Genomic DNA, 6,000 nt, shown 5'->3' with positions numbered 1-6,000 from the left:
CCCTAACCACACTGCCACTTTCCTAGGTCAAGTCCTCAGCTCCCAATTAGGCTATTGCAGTTACCTCGTAATTCTTTTTCTTCTTTTCTAGTCTCTTCCCTCAGTAACGGCTCCTCCTTCACGCTGCTCCCCAAGTTACTTTTCTAAAACAAAGGCCGGATAGCATCACTCTCCTACGGAGAGACCCTCATCTACTCTCCGCAGCCTACAGTAGAGAATCGAACCGCGCCACCACATTCCAGTTGGCATCTCTGCCTCCCTTTCTGGGTCCTCTGGTGTGAGCCCCACCATTTTTTCTGAGTAAGCTCTCTGCTCTTATTCAAGCTGCCTTTGTTCATGCTGCTTTTAGTCTGTACCGAGCGTCTTCTCCAATCTTCAAATACCACCATTATCTTATTCATACTTCAAGGCCCATTTAAAACATCACACTCCTATTCAAGCAGTCAGCACTCCTCTATTAAGTTCCTGCTATGGACCATTCATCTGTGCAATCATTTGTCTTCAGTTTCCACAGTATCTAGGTGCTAAGGATATAGTAGTGAACAAAACAGACAAAAATACTTTCCCTTGCAGAGACTACATTTTAGTGGAAGACACAGGCAAAGACAAAGTGAGACAGAACAGCAAGCACATAAATAAGGAAATGTTAGAGAATTAGAACAGGTGGTTGACTGGGTGTCTATTTTCAGGTGAAATGCCCTCTCCGAAGAGGTGACATCTACACTGAGATCAGAATGCCAGAAAGGAAGGGACAAATCATTCAGAGTCTAGGGGCTGAAATGTGCCAGAGAGAGTCAGATACTAAGACCCTTGGGAGAAAAGAAGAGAAAGCAAGCCAAAGGACAGGCATTTGGCATAGACATTAGGAAATTTCTTTGGACATCCATGTCCCACATCTGAGTTTGAGTTCGAGTCCTGCCTCTGGCTTCTGATTCCAGATTCCAGCTAATACACGCCTTGAAGGCAGCAGGTGATGGTTCAAGCGGTTGGGATTCTGCCTCCCATGTGAGAGACCTAGATGGAGCTCCTGGCTCCTAGCTTCAGTCCTGGCTCAGTCCTACCCATTGGAGGCATTTGGAGAGTGAACTAGCAGGTGAGAGCGCTCTTTCAAATAAATAAAGAGAAAATTTCATAAGAGAACAGAAAAGTCCAGAGCATCTGAAGCAAAAGGCCAAAGGGAGAGGAATGGCCGAGAAAGTCGGCGTCAGCTCATGTATGCTGTGTCAGCCAGACTGAAGTGTTCAAATTTGATTTGGGGGAAGCCGTTTGAAGGTTTAAAGCAAGGGCACAGCATGATATGGTTTGTGTTTGAATAAGATCACTCTGAGTGCTGTGTGAACAACAGATTAAGGGAGTGACAGTAGGAGAGGAGCAGCAACCAAGTAGGTACTTGGTGGCAGTCCAGGTCTCCTTGCTGAATTGAAAGCAAATTAAAAGTAAAGCTTCCCTCGCTTTTAGGCAAAAGATGGAAATCCTTGGTGATGCCTAGAAAGACCCGGATGGGCTGACTTCTCTGTAGCCTCCTGTACACCTTCATTGTCTGCTGCTGTTGAACTTTGCTGCTCTTCCTTCAGTTCCCTGAGTGCACCATTTCTTCAGAGCCCAAGATCTTTGGACTTGCTGTAGTTATATACAGGGGGACTTCAAAATACTTGTGCTACATTGAATTAAAAAAATTTTTTTATTGTTAAAGATTTATTTATTTATTTACTTGAAAAGCAGAACTACAGAGAGGCAGAGGCAGAGGCAGAGATATCTTCCATGCCTTGGTTCACTCCCCAAATGGCTGCAATGGCTGGAGCTGAGCCAATTTGAAGCCAAGAGCCAGGAGCTTCTTCCAGGTCTCCCATGCAAGTGCAGGGGCCCAAGGACATGGGCTATCTTCTATTGCTTTCCCAAGCCATAGCTGAGAGCTGGATCAGAAGTGGAGCAGCTGGGTCTCGAACCAGTGCCCATGTGGGATGCTGGCACTGTAGGAGGTGGTTTTACCTGCTACGCCACAGCGCCAGCCCCACAAGGTAAGTTTTAAAATTCATGCATTTGAGGGGTCTTCAAAAAGGTCATGGAAAATGCATATTGTGAAAAAAAATCTTACATAGACTTTTACATTTTTCCCTCAAAATAAATTTGTCTTTTTAAAAAACATTTATTTTTAAATTGTTATTTGAAAGGCATAGTGGCAGAGGACGATCTTCCATCTACTTGTTAACTCTCCAAATGCCTGCAACAGCTAGAGTTGGGTTAGACTGAAGCTTGAAACCTGGAATTCCAACTGGATCTCCCACATGGGTGACAGGGGCCCAAATATTTGAGCCATTGTCTGATGCCACCCAGGACGCACATTAGCAGGAATTTGGATCTGAAGCAGAGGCAGGACCTGAACCCAGGCACTCTGGTAGGAGATGCAGGTATCCCAGATGTAACTTAAGAGTAGTACCACAATACGTGCTCCTAAACTTATGTTTTTAATTCAATTTTCCATGAACTTACAACAACTTTACTTATTTATTTATGAGGGAAAGAGAGATTGAGAGGGAGAGACTGGACCCATCTGGTGGTCACTCCCCAAATGCCCATAACAGCTTGGGCTTGCCTGGATCGGTCCAAAGCCAGGAGCCAGGAGCCAGGAACTCAATCCAGGTCTCCCACATGGGTGGCAGAGATCTCACCAGTTGAGTATCAGTGCTGCTTCCAAGTGTCTGCACTGGCAGGAAGCTGGAATCAGGAGTTAGAGGTGGGAATCTACCCTAAGCACTCTGATGGGGACACAGGTGTCTTCACAAGGGTCTTCACTGCAAGGCTGCACACCCATCCCCGGTGAACTTTTTGAAGTACCTTCATATCATTTCTTTGTATGGTGATATCCACATAACATAAAACTCATCACTTAAGCCATTGAAAGGTGTGATTCAGTGGTTTAAGTACATTCATAGTGATGCGCAGCCATCAGCACTATCTAGCTGAAGAACCTATTTATTTCTCTAAGAGGACATCCCATACCCATTAAGCAGTGACTTCCTATTCCCTCCTTCCCCTCCCCCAGTAACCACTCATCTTCCTGTTGTCTCTCCAGATTTGCCAATTCTGGATAGTCCATACCGATGGAATCACACAACATGTGGCCTTTGTGTCTGGTTTCCTTCACTTAGCATAATGTTGCACCAGGTACTGGCACACCATTACTTTTTTTTTTAAGATTTATTTATTTGAAAGGTAGAGTGACAGAGAGAGAGAGGAAGTCTTCCATCTACTGGTTCACTCCCGAGATAGCCACAATGGCTGGAGCTGTGCCGATCGGAAGCCAGGAGCCAGGAGCTTCTTCTGGGTCTCCCACACAGGTGCAGGGGCCCAAGGACTTGGGTCAACTTCTGCTTTTCCAGGCCATAGCAGAGAGCTGGATTGGAAGTGGAGCAGCTGGGTCTCAAAATAGCGCCCATATGGGATGCCAGCCCTGCAGGCGGTGGCTTTACTGGCTATGCCACAGTGCCGGCCCCATTTTTTATAGCTGCATAAAATCCCATTGTATGGCGACACAACGCTTTGTTTATCCACTCATCACTTAATGGCTATTTATGTAGATTGTTTCCACCCTTTGGTCATTGTCAATAGAGCTACTGTGAACATTCCTGTGGAAATTTTTGAGCACCTGTTTTCAATTCTTCTGGGTACATATGTTGGAGTGGAATTGCTAGGAAATATGGTAGCTCCAGTTGTATTTTGTCAAAGTGTAGAGTCATGAATCTTAGACATGAGTTAGTTTCCTGTGGCTGTTGTAACAACTACAGCTTTGGTGGCTTAAATCAATAGCAATGTGATCTCTTACAGTTCGGGAGGCCAGTGGTCAGGATTTAAAGGGCCAGCACCCTCTGGAGGTGTCCAGCTATTCTTGGTGTTCTTTGGCTTCCAGGTGTTTCATGGCAGTCTCAGCTTCTGTTGTCACATGGCTTTTTTCCTGTGCATTTCTGTGTCTTCACATGGCCCCATCCTTATGATACTTCTTCAAGGACAGCAGTTGAATTGGATTAAGGGCCCACGCTACTCCAGCATGACCTCATTTTAACTTAAATAATTATATTGGCAACAGCCTTATTTCCAAATAAGGTCACAGTCTGAAGTACTGGAATTAGGACTTCAACATAGCTTTTTGGGGGACACAAGTCAATGTGTTAGACAGGAAGATAGAAATCAGCTTATGTGCATGAAAGGGGCCTGAGGGGGGAAAAAAGCACCTGCAGAAGCTCCCCTGGGAAGCTGCCCAGGATTTTACACTACCAAGTCCTGCCCATACCCAGGTAACTTTCCAGGTGCTCTTACCCTTGCCGCCCCAGGAAAGCTCCCAGGAGAATCCTCTCTCCTCAGCACCACATGGGCTACCTTGCCAGACAACGTGGAGCGATAAAACCTCTATACCCTTCCTCCAAGGCAGGCACCCTAGGGGCAGGCAGCCCCTCTGCCTGGCGCCAGGTTGGCCCCCCAGTCTGACAGCACCGAGTCCTGAACCCTTGGGAGGAACTCACCTAATGCACACTCAGCAAACCCTTTGTCCTGGAGGAGGAGGAGGAGGAGGGGGAGACGCGGAGAGAAGAAGGGGACCGTCCCCTTAGAAGCCCCAGCTGAGTACAGACTGCGCTCAGCTCTCAGCTCTCAGCTGAGCCGCCTGCCTGGCCTGCCAGGTGTATTCTCTCCATTTAACCCTGTGACCTTGCCTTCCCCAGCCTGAGTGAGTGGGCGCTCTCTCTCGGATTCCATCCCCTCCCTTCTGACCTTGCTACTTTGCTTACCACTGCTCTGTCTCATGTCTGAATTTTTTCTTGTGCAAAGAACTTTCCCACCATCGCCGCTAACAAATCCAGGACAGACTGACAGATAGTACTGTGAATCCTCTGGGGATCTTACTAACTTGCACGTAGGGTGGGGCCTGAGGCTCTGTGTTGTCAATAAGCTATCCCGGTGGTGGATGTCAATGCTGTCAATTTAGGCAAAAGGTGCCTGACTCGGCCTGTTCCTCTCAAGACTTTCCCAGTTGTAGCAATGAAAATCCTGAATGCGGGGAACGCCTTAGGCCCGGGAAAACTGGGATGATTTGTCACCTTATACCGCAGAGCACAGTTTGAGTGACAAGGACATAGCTATGAGCTATGGTAATTTACCTATTGGTTCCATTGCTCAATATACATATTTAGTTTTACATGTAAATTTTTTATTTGTGCTAGAACAGTTGGAGATTTCAATAATTCAGATCGAGGGGCCAGCACCGTGGCTCACTTGGTTAATCCTTTGCCTGCAGTGCCGGCATCCCATATGGGTGCCAGGTTCTAGTCCCGGTTGTTCCTCTTCCAGTCCAGCTCTCTGTTGTGGCCCAGGAGTGCAGTGGAGGATGGCCCAAGTGCTTGGGCCCCTGCACCCACTTGAGAGACCAGGAAGAGGCACCTGGCTCCTGGCTTCGGATTGGCACAGCGCTGGCCGTAGCGGCCATTTGGGGAGTGAACCAACAGAAGGAAGACCTTTCTCTGTCTCTCTCTCTCTCTCTGACTATAACTCTACCTGTCAAATAAAAAAAATTTCAGATCAAACAGACATCCCAGAAAAACTCCAAACTGTGAAGCAGTGAGTTAGTTTACGTTAACGGGTATCATAACTCATGTGACCCTCATCTATTAACTCACCGAATTATCTGCGATGCTTAGTAGTGGCCTTGCAGGGCTGAACATTGAGATTTCTCACTCCTTTACATAGCAACTGTCCATGGCCAAGACTATTTGAGGTTAAAGGTGCTCACTGGGCTTCAAGTCCTCAGTGTGCTTTCCCTGCTGCTGCAAACACAGGAATGAGCCCAGGACTGTGAAAGCAAAGGATTAAGATCCTTTCCGAAGTAGGATTTAAGCTCATTGCAGTAGGCTCAGTCGTTCTCAGCGTGTGCTTCATATTAGAATCACCTGAAGAGCTGTAGAACCCACCGAACCCTCGCCCCACAACAAATGACTCAGAATAGCTGGAACT

Source organism: Lepus europaeus, chromosome X (assembly GCF_033115175.1).
Source record: "Lepus europaeus isolate LE1 chromosome X, mLepTim1.pri, whole genome shotgun sequence".
Lineage (NCBI taxonomy): Eukaryota > Metazoa > Chordata > Mammalia > Lagomorpha > Leporidae > Lepus > Lepus europaeus.
The sequence above is the reverse complement of the archived record's forward strand: the minus strand, read 5'-3'. Positions refer to the sequence as shown.